Genomic DNA, 17,074 nt, shown 5'->3' with positions numbered 1-17,074 from the left:
TCAACCCCCACTTCCAATCCTGAACAAAAGAAAATTATTAATTATTATTAAGAAGCTATTTTTAGAAATCATTAATAAGTAATAAAATATTACTTATACTACATGAACTAGTGAAAAATATGAGCTACTTGCTAACCACTGCTTCTCTTTACTTGCCAAAATTATAGTCAGAGTGCTTCTCATTGGAGTACTAACTGGTAAAGTATCTAGACAGAATGAAAAAACTCCCCTTGCAATTTATGTCCAAATAATTTAAGGCCTGTCTGTTGCATTAGGAGATTTTATCAGCACACTAAGCATTATTATTTATAAAGTAGATGCCAAACCTGTGTTTGTTGTTAGCTACTATGGAGCTGGTTCTGAGTCATGCGGATCCCATGTGTGACAGAATGAAATGTGCCATTTCACAAATGTTGGTATGTCTAAGTTCACTGTTGTGCCCACTGTGTCGATCCATTTCACTGAGGGTTTCCTCACCTTCACTGGCCTTCTACATGATGTTCTTCTCCAGCAATCAGTCCCTTCTGATGATGCCTCCCAAGTAAATGAGTCGAAATCTCAGACAATAAATAGTCTGTGATCCACAGGGTTTTTGTTGGTTAATTTTCAGAAGTAGACTGCCAGGTCTTTCAGCCTAGCCTGTCTTAGTCTAGAAACTCTGCTGAAACCTGTCCACCATGAGTGACCCTGCTGGTATTTGAAACACTAGAACCATAGCTTTCCTGAATCATAACATGCAAGCCACCACAGTACCAGACACTGATAGATGAGTGGTGGAGTTCTGTGTTTAGAGCAGTGAAATTAAAGCCCATACCAAAGAAAGTCAAGCAAGAGCAGGTGTTAACCAGGGTCAGAAGTGCACAACAGAGCAAAAGAAAAAGAACAGTTACGTAATCCATTTTGCGGCACTTGTGGAACTACGTATGGTAAATTCCAGAATGGTAACTATTGTCTAGGACTCGATTATCCAGTACAAAAACTATTAGCCACATGTGGGTACTTACATTAAGATTTTATTTAATTAAAATTAAATAATGTAGAAAATTTAGTTCCTCAGTCCCATTAAGCACATTCAAGAGCCCAACAGCCACATGAGGCCTATTGCTAACATAATGGCCAGTGCAGATAAAGAAAATTTCCATCATCACAGAATGTTCTATTGGATGGCCTTGGTCCAGGTCTAGGACTTAAAAGGTTTTCCAATGGAAGGGAAAATCTACACAAACTTGGTATGATAGCTCATATTTATCACTGGTTTTTGCTCAGTTTATCTCACATCTTGTAACATAAGTAACACAAATATGATTACCACTGCAGCTCTCTACAAAACAGATAATACAACCAATCAAAAATGCCCTGGTTGGAGCAACTTCAAATATCAAATAACCAGGACAAAAGAGTGGCTCTCTATGCAAACAGCATCCTGCTTACCTTATGAATCGATGTCTTGAATTAAGTCATTGCCATTTCTGAGCCCTCTCTCATTATGTGCTTCTATCAACTGCCGTATATTTTTTTTCCAAACAAAGTCTTTTTTTCTTAGTAACAATTCACAATTTAATTTATTTAGTAATAAAGCCACTATCCCTATACCAAGGACAATATGAAGTTACCAGAAAATGCCAATAAAATCCCAGTCATAGAGGCATTACCAAGAAAGCACAAGATATGAGCAACATGACTAAAAAGACTCACATGTGAGCTAAGACAACCAGACCTAACAGCATTACTGATGTTTCCTTTGATTATCCACAGTATAAAATCCAAACCTTGGACTACATTATATACATGCTTCCCCACTAGTTCTGACCAACCACAAATCTTCCCAAGTACAATTTTAAATACATCTTATCATGTATCTGGTGGCATAGTGCCTCAGGCATTTGACTGCTAACCAGAAGGCTGGCAGTTCAAACCCACCAACTACTCCTCAGAAGGAAGACTGGGCAACCTACTTCCGTATAGATACTGCCTCAGAGACCCAAGGAGGGGTCACTATGAGTCAGAACCGACTCGACAGCAGTGAGTCTGGTTTTATTTTTGATCTTGTTACTAGGTATTTTGTTTCCTAATTCATTTACCTGTTTTTAAGGTTCTCTGGTTGACAAATTACATTTGAAAAGCAGTGCATGAATTTATTTCACCAAAATGAAAGCAAGTAATTCAATAAGGATGACAAATATGCAACTGAGAATACAGTCTTCAGGTGTAGTGGGCACAACAATTCATAACCAAAGACACTAAAACGCAAAAATGCAACCATTGCCGTGGAGTCGGATCCGACCCATAGCAGCCCCTCCTTGGGTTTCCGAGGCAGTATCACTACAGAAGTAGATTGCCCAACCTTCCTTCTGGGAACCAAAGACACTAGTTGCACATAAAAACCATAAGCTTGAGACCCAATAGTATATAACTGAATTCTGATTCAAAAAAGCAACTGGTGCACTGTACTTCAGGGCACAAATAGTAATAAACTATATATGGATGATATAGCTCACAGGGGAGTGTGGTCTTTATAATCCCACATCACTTCAGCTATCAAAGGCTTCTAAAAACCTTCCCTCTAAAATAATATTTCTGGTAGATGAAAATTCTAATTAAATAAGGGACTGACCGATACTCAGCAGCAATCAAAGTGTGGTTTGTCCCTTATCTGACATCTGTCATGATAACATCTCTTTCCTTCTAGTCTGTGTCACCACCTGCAAAATACTAACAAGCCTTAATTCTCCCAAGTTATTCATCAAATCGGTGTTTAAATTGGTAAACATGTCTGACACCATACCTCCCTGCCTGCTACAGCACCACGGCAGACAGAGTTGGGATGGTACAGCTTTATTTTAAGCAGGGGGCAAAGACAGTACAGCACTTCACAGCTACACTGTAAGTAGATCCTGCACCGGTTTATTAAGGAAATAATTAGATATTAACAGTATTTTAATTAGCAATACCAGAGAAGAGCACCTTTTATTAGATTAGAAGCCGTGAAATCCCTGACAAGCATATTCTCAGAAGCCGGTACATCCTTCACTTCATGTTCTGAAAGGAGTCCCAGATGATGCAAACAGTTAATTGGTTGCTAACCGAAAGGTTGGAGGTTTGAGTCTACCCAGAGTCCAACGAAAGGCTTGGCAATCTTCTTCTGAAAAATTAGCCACTGATAACCCCATGGAGCACAGTTCTATGGACACGCACAGGCCACCCCCATGAACCGAAGTCGACTCAATGGCAACCAGATTGTGTGTTCTAAAAAGAGCAGCTTGACTGGTCAGTCTCTCAAATGTCATAAAGCACATACAACTTCTTTTCTTATTTCAGAGTATTTCAGAGTAGAAAATATTAATCCATAGCAGAGTCAGAATAAGAAATCATTTGATTTCTAACTCTTATTTCTACCATTGAAAGGGACCAGTTAGAAATTCATTCTATTAATTCTGCCTAAATACAGATTTTGTTGTATCAAATCTTAGAACAAAGTACTCTGGATTTATTCTCTTACAGTTTAGGAGGCTACAAGTCCAAGTTGAAAATGCCAGTTCTAGGGACTGGGTGAAGGTCCCTCGACCTTGGGCTTTAGCTCTGCCTCTTGCTCTGGGCCCACTGGAGTTGGAGCCATCTCTTAACGTAGGCAGCTGCTGGCTGCTGAAACCCAAGGGCAACAAGTAAAATGGTACAGTCCCAACATTATCAAGCAACATGGCAGGCCACTAGTTCAAGTCTAGAAACAGTCCCAAGATCAGCAAGCAACATAGCAGGCCACTGAATAAAGATTCGGCCAAATGCAGGATCCAAGGATGTTAAAAAGCTCAAGATCTTTCTCAAAGTTTCTTCTTACATACTGGAAGCAAACCACATCCCTAAGGCAGTTACTCAGCTGCTCATGGCAGATTCCACCATGGAGCTGATTACCAGTCTCATCATGGGGAATAACTACATGCAACTTCCCAGCCACTCAAAACCAGGCTCAGCCAAAGTGACACACAACTTTAACTATCACAAGGTTCATCTCAGTCTTTCTACTATTTGCTGCAGTTGCTTTTCTTCTTTCTTTTACTCCACTAGCTTTACCTCAAATATGAAAGATATGATACTAGTTTCTGCAATTTTAGCACAGAAGATTAAAAAAAATAATAAGGTTATAGTTTTTAAGTATATAAATTCAAAAAACTTTACCTTCTTTCAAAATTTTGTAGATCACTGATCTTTTCAAGGGACAGTATTTCCTTTTTCACCAGAATTGAAATGGCTCTCCCATCAACTTTTTGATGACTTCCAATAGATTGATGTTGGTTAGCACTGAGGCACAAAGTGACTCAACCTTAAAAAACAGACAATAACTAATTACGTTGACAATTAAGAAGATATCATAGTTTTCATAACAATACTTAAAGAAATGATGTTTGAGACCAAGCGTCCCTGTCTTACTATAGAATTGAGTTAGACAGAGATTGTAGGAAACAATTGCTTTGAGCAGGCGGAAAGGACAATATAGCATGGTGTAGCTATACTGTAATAATTAACCCAACCTGCCAGCTATGGAAGAATCACGGGCGGACCTGAATACTTGTATTTAATTATTTTTGGTAAATCTCATGAATATGACCTTTAATCCCTTGGATCAACATTTTAACTGCTTCATCCAAAACTAACATCTTGATCCATTTTTAGAACATAAAGAGTTTTACTTACGTGCAGGCTGTGTATAGTGACGTCCTTCCAAAGAGGATAGTACCAGAGGGGTAGAGAGAAAGAGTAACTTTACAGTGAGAAATATGATAAACACTACCTCAACCAGGTTGTCAAGGTCAACATCAACAATCATAAATCATGTAGATCGTATGGAACCTTGATATAATGTGATGAGAATGGCATGTTACCCCTGTGGGCTTCCTCATCAAAACCCATAACCCCAGTGTAATCTTGAGAAAAACATCAGACAAATTCTAATAAAGGGAATCCTAGAAAATACTTGACTAGTATGCCTCAAAAATGTCAAGGTCATCAAAAACAAGGAAAGGTAGAGAAACCATCACAGCTAAGAAGAGCCTAAGGAGTCATGACAACTAAGTGTGGTATATCCAGAAACAGAAAAAGTACATTAGGTAAAAACTAAGGCAATCTGAACAAACTACAGATTTTAGTTAATAACAATGCACCAATATTGGTTCATTAATTGTAACAAATACATCATTCTAATGTACCATGTTAGTAATAGGAAAAACTCGATGTGGAGCTTATGGGAACCCTCAGTTCTATCTTTGCAAGTTTTCTATAAATCTACAATTGTTCTAAAAAAATAAACCAAAAAACCAAACTCACTGCCATGGAGTCATTTCCAACTCACAACAACTGCCATTGGGTTTCTGAGGCTGTAAATCTTTATGGAAGTAGATCATCCCATATTCCTTCTGCAGAGCAGCTGGTGGCTTTGAACTGCTGACCTACTAGTTAGCAGTCAGTCAAGTCACCTTATCCACTATACCACCAGAGCTCCTATTTAAAAAAGTCTTAATATCATCTCTAGATATTCATACATTACAACTGGCTTAAACTATTGGGCTAATTATTTCTACGCCCATATCTAAATACAACTGGTTTAAAAATACCCTTGGAATAACATGGCAATATTTGATTTAACCTATCAAATGCCCTCCCTGGTGTACCATAAATAGTTTGTGCTATCTCAGTCCCCATTTTCTGCATTTAATTTTAAATACTGATCCCACAATGAAGGCATGACAAGTTGCTCCCATGTAGTATTCAAATGCCAAAATTACCCTTTGCATCTAAAAGTCAAAAGCATAAAATTATTATGCTGTAGAAATACAGGCTCCATCAACTAACTTACAAAGCACATGGCTTAATGCTCAACTGTTCATAATTAGGTTACAATACTGGTCTGCAAAGAGCTTTTATGCAGTGTGACAGAGAACCACTTCCAAGCTTACACTGCAGAGTAATCAATTTCAAAGTAAAATCCCTTACTGTTTCAATTGGATTTTTGTACCTTTTCAAACCTGGAATTCTCAGTTTTCCAGAGATTGCAGTTACAAATCAAAGAACCAAAATAAGTATTTTCTACAGTATTTTTATATGTGCAGGAAGTCCAAGTAGCAAAACAGCTCTGCAGTTATAGTTATAGCTCCATGGCAAACTGTTCTGACATGTGTTTACTGATTATTATTCATGCGAAAATTACTATCTTTGTAATAGGGAATGGTGATTTATGCCACTTGGATGTTAGTAAAGTATACAGCTTTGTTACCAAAAAACCAAACCAAATGCACTGTTGTTGAGTTGGACCTGACTCATAGTGACCCCTCCTTGGGTTTCTGAGGCAGTATCACTACGGAAGTAGATTGCCCAACCTTCTTGTTAAGAAAAGCTTTATTTCACCACTAACAGAGCAGCGAGTTTTGAAAACAGCACGCAACAGATGTATAACAAGCTACAAAGATTCCCCAAAATAACACATCACTGCAGCGCTCATGTTGCACAACTGTATTTAAACTTAACAATAACAACAGAAAGAGCATGGATCTAGTCCACCTTGAAAGAAAGCAAGCTTCAGTTTCTCAATCCATTTTATTTGTTGACCTTGGGCTTGTTAGCCTCACCAGCCAGTAGCAGCCTGAGTGAAGAGATGCCTCTAGCTTCAGTGTGCCGGGAGCAAGAGCTGAAGCCCCAGGTTGAAGGGCTTTCACAAAGCCCCTTGAGCCTGGCACTTTGAACTCAAACTTCTAGCTACCCGAACTGTAAGAGAATAAACTCCTCTTTGTTCAAGCCATCCCATTTGTGGTATATTTCTGTCAGAGTGGCACTAGGTAACCAGAACAGGCACTTAGGTTGTGTCCATCTCTTTGCTATTGTGAATAGTGCTGCAATGAACATGGGTGTGCATATACCTGTTCATGTCCTGGGTCTCAATTCTTTAGGATATATCCCTGGTAATGCGATTGCTGGATCAAACGGTATTTCTATTTCCAAATTTTTAAGGAACTGATAAGGCTGTAATCTTTATGGAAGCAGACTGTTACATCTTTCTCCTACACAGTGGATGGGGGGTTCAAACCAAGGACTTTTTGATTAGCAGCCCAGTGCTTTAACTCCTGTGTCACCAAGGCTTCTTTATAGGGTCACAATGAGTCAGAACAGACTCAACGACAATGAGTTTGGGGGTAACACAAAACCAGTGACTGATGGTGGAGTTATAAATACACTTCCTTGCTTTCAGGTCAGGATAACCCCCAGGGGTGACAACACTGACTTCAGAGTTCTCTTGGAGGACTGAACCACCACCAGGGAACACATGTGATGACACAGCCTGCTGTGCAGTTGGGGGGCTTTCTACCCTTCCCTGCCCCACTTCCCTCCATCTCTACTATTTTTTCCTAGAAACTTTCTAATCAATCACTTGCACATGAATCCTTGTCTCAGAGCTTACTTTTGGGATCATAACACCCATGATATAGTAAGCACTTTAAAATGAATGACATTTCTCTTTAAAGGCAATATAGCTTACTTTTGGTCTAACATGTTTCTGATATAAAAGTTATTCTGCTGAATGCAAATGGACCAGTACCGAATGAGAATGGAGAAAATTGAGAAAAATTCTAAAATTTAAATTAAAAAATTAAATATGCTAATCTTTTACCTGGGGTCCATGTTGCAAATATTTCTCTCTAGTCCAGTATTGTCAGTTGTCTTATAACTTTAGGAAGTATTTGCCATGCAATTTTTTTAAATACAAATTTATCAATCTTTTCTTTCATTGCTTCTGCATTTTGAGTTATAGTTAGAAATCCTTTTTCTTTCAGTATCTGGATGGTTTCCTTTTTTTACATTTAATGCCTGATCCACTTGGATTTATTTTTGTACGTACTATGACATATGAATCTAATTTTATCTTTTTCCAAAGGGCCCAGCAGTTGTCTCAGTATCATTTATTACAAAGTCTAACTCTGCTCCCAATGAGTTGAGATACAACCTTTATCATATAATGACTTTCCATGTGTACTTAGGACAATTTCTGGATTTTCTATTCTACTTGTTTGTTATTATATTATCATTTATTCACACTAGTTCTATACTTTTCATTATAGAGATTCTACAACTTATACTCACTGCCGTCGAGTCAGTTCCAACTCATAGCGACCCCTCCTTGGATTTCTGAGGTGGTATCACTATGGAAGAAGACCAGGCGGTCTTCCTTCTGAGGAGTGGGTGGTGGGTTTCAACAGCCAGCATTTTGGTTAGCAGTCAAATGCCTTAGGAACTACGCCACCAGAGCTCCTATGTTGTTGTTGTTGTTGTATGCCGTCGAGTCAGCCCTGACTCATAGCGACCCCTCCTTGGGTTTCTGAGGCAGTATCACTATGGAAGTAGGATTGCCCAACCTTCCTTCCGAGGAGTGGCTGGTAGATTAGAACCTCAATCTTTCTAATTCCACATTCCCTTCTAGGTGGAGGAAAGGTTTTGTAAGTGTTTGGCAATTCTGTTAACCAAGAAAAGTTCCCAAGAGGTAGTTTAGAAGGTAGTTTGTAAGTAAACTACTCTACTACTGTAAACACTAAGGAAACAAAACAGTATACAAGAAATACAAAATTCCTACAAGGCTTGATTTTCTGTTTTTAAAATATATCAAGTGTACAAGCTCTTTGAGTCCCTGGGCGGCATAAATGTTAAACACCCCATTAGTAAAAGGCTGGTGGTTCCCTCTGAGAGGCTCTTCCACACCACAGCCATCTGCTTCCAAAAAGCCACAGCCTTCAAAATTCAAAACCCTATGGAGCAGTTAGTTTAAGGAGCCCTGATGGTGGCGAAGTGATTAAGCGCTAAGGTCACAGGTTCCAACCAACCAGCTGTTGCACGGGAGACTAGTAAGGCAGTTTGCTTCCTTTACGATTTATAGTCTAGAAAACCCCATGAGGCAGTTCTACTCTACCCTATGCTTTTACTATTAGTCAGATTGACTCCGATGGACTGGAGCAGTTTTTTTCTGCACACACGGGTCGCCATAAGTAAGAATCGACTCCATAGCAAGCAGCAAGAAGCTCTTGGGCGTCTCACCAACAGGGGTTATAACAATGCTCCCCACACAGTTTGTAAGGTTAGGAGTTGTACAAAGGTTATTCTTGTTTACAGTTGCCAGATAAAAGGGCTCCCAGATAAATTTCAACTTCAGGTAACAACAGATAATTTTTTACATGTACATTTTATTTTATATTTGGAACATGCTTATACTAAGTAAATTCACCCCTCATTTATGTGGAATTCAAATTTAACCGGGCGTTCTGTATTTTTATATTTTTGATGTAAAAATCATGTGAAACTGTTTATTACAAGTAAACAAGCACAAGTAAGCCCGTGATTACCTTGCTTACTGGGTACTCCGTCCCTGTCGGGGCTGTAAATTTGAAAACACGCTTTCATTCCGTAGGAAGTTGCTGTAGGGTTGGGAGGGGACAGATGCCAGCTATACCTAGAAGGAGAATCTTTGCTGTGGTGAAAAAAACCTGAAATTGTTTACAACAGATTAGTAAATAAGCACGAGTAAACCGTGCTTACCTTGTATACTGGGTTATCCGATACCCTGACAAGCAAAGAATATTTTCTATCTTCGTTCTGCCCTTTTCCACCTTCTGTTCCCACTCATCTATTCTGGCGGCGCACAGAGACCCACGCCCCCGCCCCTGGATCCACCTTCACCCATCATTACCTGGGAGGAAGCAGCAGGCTGGAGACGCGCTGCCACTGGTTCCTCTTTGCCGCCACCAGGAGCACCGACAGAGCTGAGAACGCCGCCATGTTCCCAACGCTCTTTGATGTGCGGCTGCGCCCCTCAAATCCCCCAGTCGTTCTTCCATTCTGTATGGGAGCCTCTTGTCCTCCCCTGGCCACCGTCCAGGGCAGAGACAAGCAATGGACCAATCTCAGTGCGGCATTCGGGGCGTCTGCGCTAAAAGTCAATCTGCGACGCTAGGCCAATCGAGACGCGTCCTCGCAGGGGTGGGTGTAGTTTTTGCTCCTTCTATCGCTGCCTGAAACAGAAACTTCAAGGAATGTGGGTTGCTGTTTCTGTCTCTGAGCGTAAAAAAAGAAGGAAACCTTTTAAGTTCTATTTTTAAAATAAGCATAATACTGATATAAAAATATCACACACACCCTCACCGTAGAAATTCTTGCTCATGAACATCAATAAAAAATCCTAAGTAAAAATCATTAAAAAATTATAACATGAAAAGAATACCATGCCATTTTCAGGAATGTAAGGATGGCTCAATATTAGGAAATTTATTAATATAGGCAGTCCCCAATTTACGAATGAGATCTGTTCTTAAGTGTACCTGTATGTTGAACTTGTAGGTCAGTCAGAACAGGTGCATTTGGTTCTTACGAGCCTTACTTTAGTGCCAAGAAAGGCTCAAAGCTTTTTCAATGATTTAAAAGCTTCACTTGCAGCAAGTGAAGGTGGTTGTGATGAAGAATTTGTTGCAAATAGGGGTTGATTCAGTGGTTTCAAAGTGAGGGCAAATTTACCTAATATTAAAGGGCAAGTAAGAGTTGCCGGCCATTCGTAACTGGGGACTTAATGTATAATCACATGCATAGAAAAATATTCATAAATGTTGAAAAGTCATTTTATAAAAATCCAACCTCAATTTTTGATAAATATTCTCTAAAATGTCAACCAGTGGTGTTGGGACAACTGGGTAGCCATCTGGAAAAAGTAAAATTGGGGGTCTTACTCAAAAATCACACCTCACATCAAAATGCATTCCAGATGGATTAAATAGTGAATGCAAAAATTGAAAGTATAAGTGTACTAGAAGGAGTCCTGATAAATTCCATAGTGGGGACAGTTTTTCTAAGTATAAAATAGTATCCAGAAGCTATAAAAGAGAAAACTGATAAATCCAACTACATAAAAATTAAAAGTGAAAAAATAGTGGCAAATACATAAATGAAAGAAAACAGCAATCTGGGTGAAAAATTGCAATTCATCTTACAGAAAATAGGTAATTCTCTTACTATATAAAGAGAGCTTCTACAACTAATCAATATGAGCAACCCATTAGAAAATTGAACAAATATTGACAGTTCACAGAAAAGGAAATACAAACACATAAGAAAAGGGCTTGATCTCATTTGAAAATAAGAAAAATGCAAATAAAAGTATAATGAGATATCATATTTACCTATCACATTAGAAAATGTCAAATAGTTTGATCACACATTCTAACTAGGAAAAGAATAGGAAAACAGGTGTTATCATACTTTACTGATGGAGATGGAAACTGACAAACTCCCGTGGAGAGCAATATGGTTATAGCTATCAAAACTGCAAATTCACAGACTCTTTGACCCAGTGATTCTATTTTTATTTCTAGGAAGGCATCCTACTCTTACATGCTGAAATACTGGTGATTAAGAAAATTAATTGCAGGATTCTTTCTAATAAACCCACTGCCATTGAGTCAGTTCTGATTTATAGCGATCCTACAGGACAGAGTAGAACTGCCCTGCAGGGTTTCCAAGGCTGTAAACCTTTACAGATAGAGTGGTTGGTGGGTTCCAACCACCAATTTTTTAAATGCTTTAACTACTGCCCTATCAGAGCTCCTTATTCTTTCTAATAGCAAAGATAAAAGAGATTACGTGCCCATCAATAGGAGACTAAAAAGTATAGCTACGCATATAAATAAAGGAGCACCTGATGGCGCAATGGCTAAGTGCTCACCTACTAACCAGAAGGTTGATGATTTGAACCCATTCATCAGCTCCACCAGAGAAAGGCTGAAAACCCTAGAAAGCAGTTCTACTGTATCATATGGGGTCACTATGAATGGAAATCGACTGGATGAGCACCCAACAACTATATACATACAATGGGTACAGCAATCAAAAAAGAATGAAGCAAATCTAAACTTACTGATATTGAACTACCCATCTCTAAAATAAACTGGAGAATGAAAAGAGTAAGATGCAGAAATGTGTACATTGTGCTGTACTCTGTGTAAGAAAATCAAAAGAAAACATACACACAAATATAGCCACGTGTATGCTGATATATCCTCTGGGAAGGAAAACTTGGTGATTCAGAAAAAGGGGCAGGGGAAATTCCTTGCCCTTGTATACTCTTTCGACTCTTGAATTTTGTACCTCATGTATGCTTTCACTATTCAAAGACACATCAAATATATATTTTTTTAAATCCCAAATTGTTTTGGTTCTGGATGGTAGAATTATGGTTGATTCTCCATCCCTCCTCCTTACCACCACTTCTTTATAGTATTTTATGTTTGCTAAAATGTTCTATAAATGAAATACATTATTTTAACAATAAAATGAAAACTTAGAAAGGATATGTGCAGGAAAGGGAGTGGGAGTACATGGGTGGAGGCAGGTATATATGTACCTGCCGTGTGTGTACCTGCACGTACACAAGCACCTTTGTGCCAGGGAGATAAACTGGTTTCAGGAAACAAAAATGTGACTGAAAACTACTGACATTTTACAATATTTACCTCATTTAGTCTCCTTGATAAGATAGTTTAAATTACAGGCAATACGAAATTTCGTCCCTGAAAGACATCTTACATAACCACGATATCATCATTACATTAACAAAATAGCTCTGGCGGAGTATTGCCTAAGGCATTTGACTGCTAACAAGAAGCTGTCAGTTCAAAGCCACCAGCCACTCCTCAGAAGGAAGACTGGACAATCTACTTCTGTAGAGATACTATCTTGGAAACCCAAGGAGGGGTTGCTATGGGTTGGAATCAACCTGACGGCAGTGAGTTTGGGTTTTTTCCCCCACTTTAACATCGTCCAGTATTCTGCCCATATTCACGTTTCCCCAATTTGGAGCACTGTTTAAAAATGAAATAGAATAGAAAATATTTCAGTGCTTCAAATGTAAGGAGCTTTGGTGGCATAGTGGGTAAGGCATTAGGCTGCTAATCAGAAGGGTGGTGGTTCAAATCCATCAGCTGCTCTGCGGAAGGAAGTTGGGCAATCTGCTTCTATAAACATTTATAGCCTCATAAACCCAATGGGGTTTGCTATGAGTCAGAATCAATGTGTTGTTGTTGTTGTTATGTGCCGTTGAGTCGGACCCGACTCATAGAGACCCCTTCTTGGGTTTCTGAGGTAGAATCACTACAGAAGTAGATTGCCCAACCTTCCTTCCAAGGAGTGGCTGGAGGGTTTGAACCGCCAGCCTTCTGGTTAGCATTCAAGTGCCTTAGGCACTATGCTACCAGAGCTCATTCAGAATTGATGTAGTAAGGGAAAAAATGTTCTGTACAACTTTTTTTTTCCCAGTTGTTTGTGTGTCTATTATGTCATGACATAAAATTTAGGTCTTCCTGTGGTTTGTTGTCTAAGAAGTTTGAAGACCACTGCTCTTGTAGTGGTGCTCAGTGTAGTCCCATCCCAGCATCAATATTACTTGGGAATTTGCTAGAAATTCAAATTCTTAGACCCACCAAAGACTACTGAATCTGAAACTCTGAAGGTGGGGCTCAGTATTTTAAAAAGTCCTCCAGGCGATTCTGCTAAATTGTGAGAAGCACTCATCTAGACTAAACTGAATGATCCCAGTAGTGGTCCAGGCATCAGCCAATGTCACCCATGCCACTATGAGCTGAGGAGGTCACAGTATCTATTACATTACTTTTCATAGTGGGTCATTTGTCTTTCTCTTCACTGACAGTCCACCAATAAAGGCGGAATCTAGCTCTTGGCATTACTTGGAGGATCACTCTTTTTTTCTAAGCTCAGAAAAGTCCTCACCTGGAGGCAGAGAATGGCCTAGGTTCTTACTACTGAAAGTGGAGTCCTTGTACAAGCAGCATCTATAAAACAAAGCCATAACCCTTGGTTATGAGACTTAAATGATGCTTGTCAAATGCCTACCATCACACTAGGCACAGTTGTTGTTGTTGTTATGTGCCGTCGAGTCAGCCCTGACTCATAGCGACCCCTCCTTGGGTTTCCGAGGCAGTATCACTACGGAAGTAGGATTGCCCAACCTTCCTTCCGAGGAGTGGCTGGTGGGTTTGAACCGCCAGCCTTCTGGTGAGCAGGCAAGTGTCTTAGCCACTATGCTACCAGAGCTCCCTCTAGGCACAGAGCAGTCACTTAATATATGGTGGTGGTACATGCTGCACCTGACAGTTTCTATCACAACTTTGCTCACGCAACACAAGATCAGTAGCCATGAGGATTGGTAATTGACTCACTAGTGAGGGAGGCAGGATATGCTTGCTTGTTCCTCTGATTTTGCCATATAAAAAGCAATGTGATTTAACAGAGGCTGCCAAGGAGACAGGATATAGACCATAATTGCTGTTGTGTGCAATGGAGTCAATTCCAACCAATAGAGATCCTATATGACAGAGTAGAACTGTCCCATGGGATTTCCTAAGTTGGAATCTTTATGAGAGCAGATTGCCAAGTCTTTTCCCTCTGGTGGGTTTGAAGCACCAACTTTTTGTTTAAAAGCCAAGCGCTTAACCATTGTGCCACGAGAGCTCCTTAGACCACAATTTTAAATCCTAAACCAGTTGAGTTGTTCTGACCTATAGCAATCCTCTAGGACAGAGTAAAAGTGCCTCATAGTTAGGAGGAGGGAGAAAAGGAGGCAGGGAAGGGAGGAGGAGAGGAGCAGGAGGGAAGGAAAGATGTGAGTCTTTATAAGAGCAGTGGAGACAATCACTGTTTTCTTAGAGGAACAAGGAGGTGTGGGCTATTGAACATCATGGGGTCATTTTTTTCTTTGTCACAGTTACAGAATTTCTTAAAAAGGGAACATGGAGATCAGAGACCAGCACCTCACAGCACAGGTTAACCTGTAGAAGCCCTGGGAAAGCAAGTATTAGAGATGGGGGACAGAATTGGTTTCTGAGAACAGGAACTGCTTGCTACATGCCACCATGGGCTCCAGATAATTTATCTCCATGGAAACCTGTGAAGATTGTGAAAGTGCAGAGGATGTGGGAAAGGAGAGCCTCGCTCTGAGTGTGATGTATTTCCGTTCGTCTCTTTCATGTTCTCTCATTCCTATTCATACACTCCTCTGTTCCCTCTTCCTCTCCCTCATTCCTTCTTTCCGTCCTTTTCATGATTCTCACTCATAAAGATCCTTCCCAACTCGGCATGCCCCTCCACATTACCCATTTCTATATCCTTCCCAGTCTGGCACTACATCACCCATTTCTTAGCAATGCATTGGTTTCTGATAACAAACAAACAAAAATCCTTCACAATTGTCTAACTGGCCATCAAGATTCTGACTACTGACAACAGAGAGCATCTCATTTGGTTCCTGGAAAATACCTGTGACCACTGAACTGCCATAAATCACTATGGAAACACATGCAAAGCTGTCTCACTCCTTTGGGTCCTTAATCCTTTTCTGAAATGTTTACAAGAGGTTGCTATGAAAATGGCTACACTTCTGGTGCAGGCAGAATGCAAATTGCCCAAACCTCACAGGAGGGAGGAATCTCTCCACAAATTTCATCTCTTAGGTGGCAAACCAAATAGCGTCTTTTAATCACAGTCCACAATTGCATCACAGAAAGCATTTTAAAATGCCCCAAACCTCTGGGGTGAGTGGTTGTTGTTATGTGCCGTGGAGTCGGACCCGACTTATAGCGACCCCTCCTTGGGTTTCCAAGGCGGTATCACTACGGAAGTAGATTGGCCAATCTTCCTTCCAAGGAGTGGCTGGTGGGTTTGAATCTCCAGCCTTCTGCTTAGAGTATGCTACCAGAGCTCCTGGGCTGAGTGGGTACTACTAGAAATTGGATCCAGGGCGTTTTGGGGCTGGACTACTGACATGTAGAAGTGGAAAGGGATAGCTGAGACCACTGGCCTTGGCTCACAGTATGTGGGTGGTTTTGCCAAGCGGCTGGCTGCATACTGCTTCCTGTTTGTAGAACAGGTTTTGGGCAACTTGACCATGTTCTCGTTTGCTCAGTCCTTCCCAGTGGAGCTCAAACGAACGGAGTTAGTCTTTGGATGGATGTCTGGAGGCACTCAAGGAAACTTCAGGACAATGTCTACCAGCAGATAGCCTCGCTGAGAAAATGCCCCTGGGGCTGGTGGGATCTGCTGCGTCAGATCCTTTCCAGAAAGGAATATTGGTGCGCCTGACGGATGGCAGGCAGATCCAAGGCTAAGGAGAGTAGCTACTAATGTAAAGGCTCACATAGTGGAGACTTTGGCGCGCACATGCGTGCCCAGCGCGCTCTTCAGGCTCCAAGTGAGGGTGTGTCCAGTGGAGGCTGTAAGTGCCTGAGACAACCCCCAATGGAAGAAAACAAACTCCAGCCTCTCTCTGCCCCCATCCGTCACAACCACCCCAGCCTGGAGTCAGGAGTTAGGGGCGGGCAACGGAGCCACACCTCTCCGGGATGGAGGAGGGGCCCCTGGAAAAGAAACTGAGACAAGACGGACGCCCGTCTGCCAATCTAAACCGCTCTGCTGGCTGCAGCGCCAAAAGCTGCTATCTTCTCTCCCCCACGGTCCCAAGGACAGACCGAGAGTCGCAAGCCCCCTCCCCACCCCACCCCCGCCCCGAACGCGCAGATCCGGAAGGGAAGGGGTGCTGAAAACTCAATCCTGAAAACTCGCGGCACTGGGCTGTACGCATCTCCCGGGGAGCCCGTGCTGCCTGCGACCGGGGACAAGTGGGTGCTGCAGCAAGTGTTGCAGCTAACGCGAGGCGTGGGGTGGGCGGCGCTGAGAAGCCGGGTGGCCAGCAGCTCCCCCGCCTCCGCCCTTAGCGCACGCCGGCTCCGCGCCGCTCTTTCCCTCTGCGAGCAGGCCAAGAGCATCCTTCTACCCACCTCCCTAGAGGCGGCGCGGGAGACCTGAGCCCAGGTCCACAAACAGATAAACCACTGCGCTCCCCTCTCCTGGTGAAGCCTGGTGTGCTGTTTCAGCTGGATCGGGGTTACTTGCTTTCCTCAAAGCCTTCTCCAGCTCACCTCCATAACTGCATTTTCCATCTTTCTAAATGCCAGAGTTACGCTTGGCAAGCTGCCAGACTGAGTCTTTA

General features: G+C 41.3%; 2 non-coding genes across 2 annotated transcripts; both read right to left on the bottom strand.

Annotated features, from left to right (window-relative positions):
- Positions 1-2,769: 2,769 nt before the first annotated feature.
- Positions 2,770-2,900, bottom strand: LOC122149572. Its single transcript, XR_006163211.1, has one exon. It is a non-coding gene; the product is annotated as a small nucleolar RNA SNORA63 (small nucleolar RNA).
- A 1,057-nt stretch (positions 2,901-3,957) lies between these two features.
- On the bottom strand, positions 3,958-4,132 carry LOC122149580. The gene has a single exon (XR_006163218.1). It is a non-coding gene; the product is annotated as a small nucleolar RNA SNORA81 (small nucleolar RNA).
- Positions 4,133-17,074: the final 12,942 nt, after the last annotated feature.

Source organism: Orycteropus afer, unplaced genomic scaffold (assembly GCF_000298275.1).
Source record: "Orycteropus afer afer isolate SDZICR_OR568_19922 unplaced genomic scaffold, OryAfe1.0 scaffold00032, whole genome shotgun sequence".
NCBI lineage: Eukaryota > Metazoa > Chordata > Mammalia > Tubulidentata > Orycteropodidae > Orycteropus > Orycteropus afer.
Note: the sequence above shows the minus strand (reverse complement) of the source record. Positions and strands in the feature narration are given on the sequence as shown.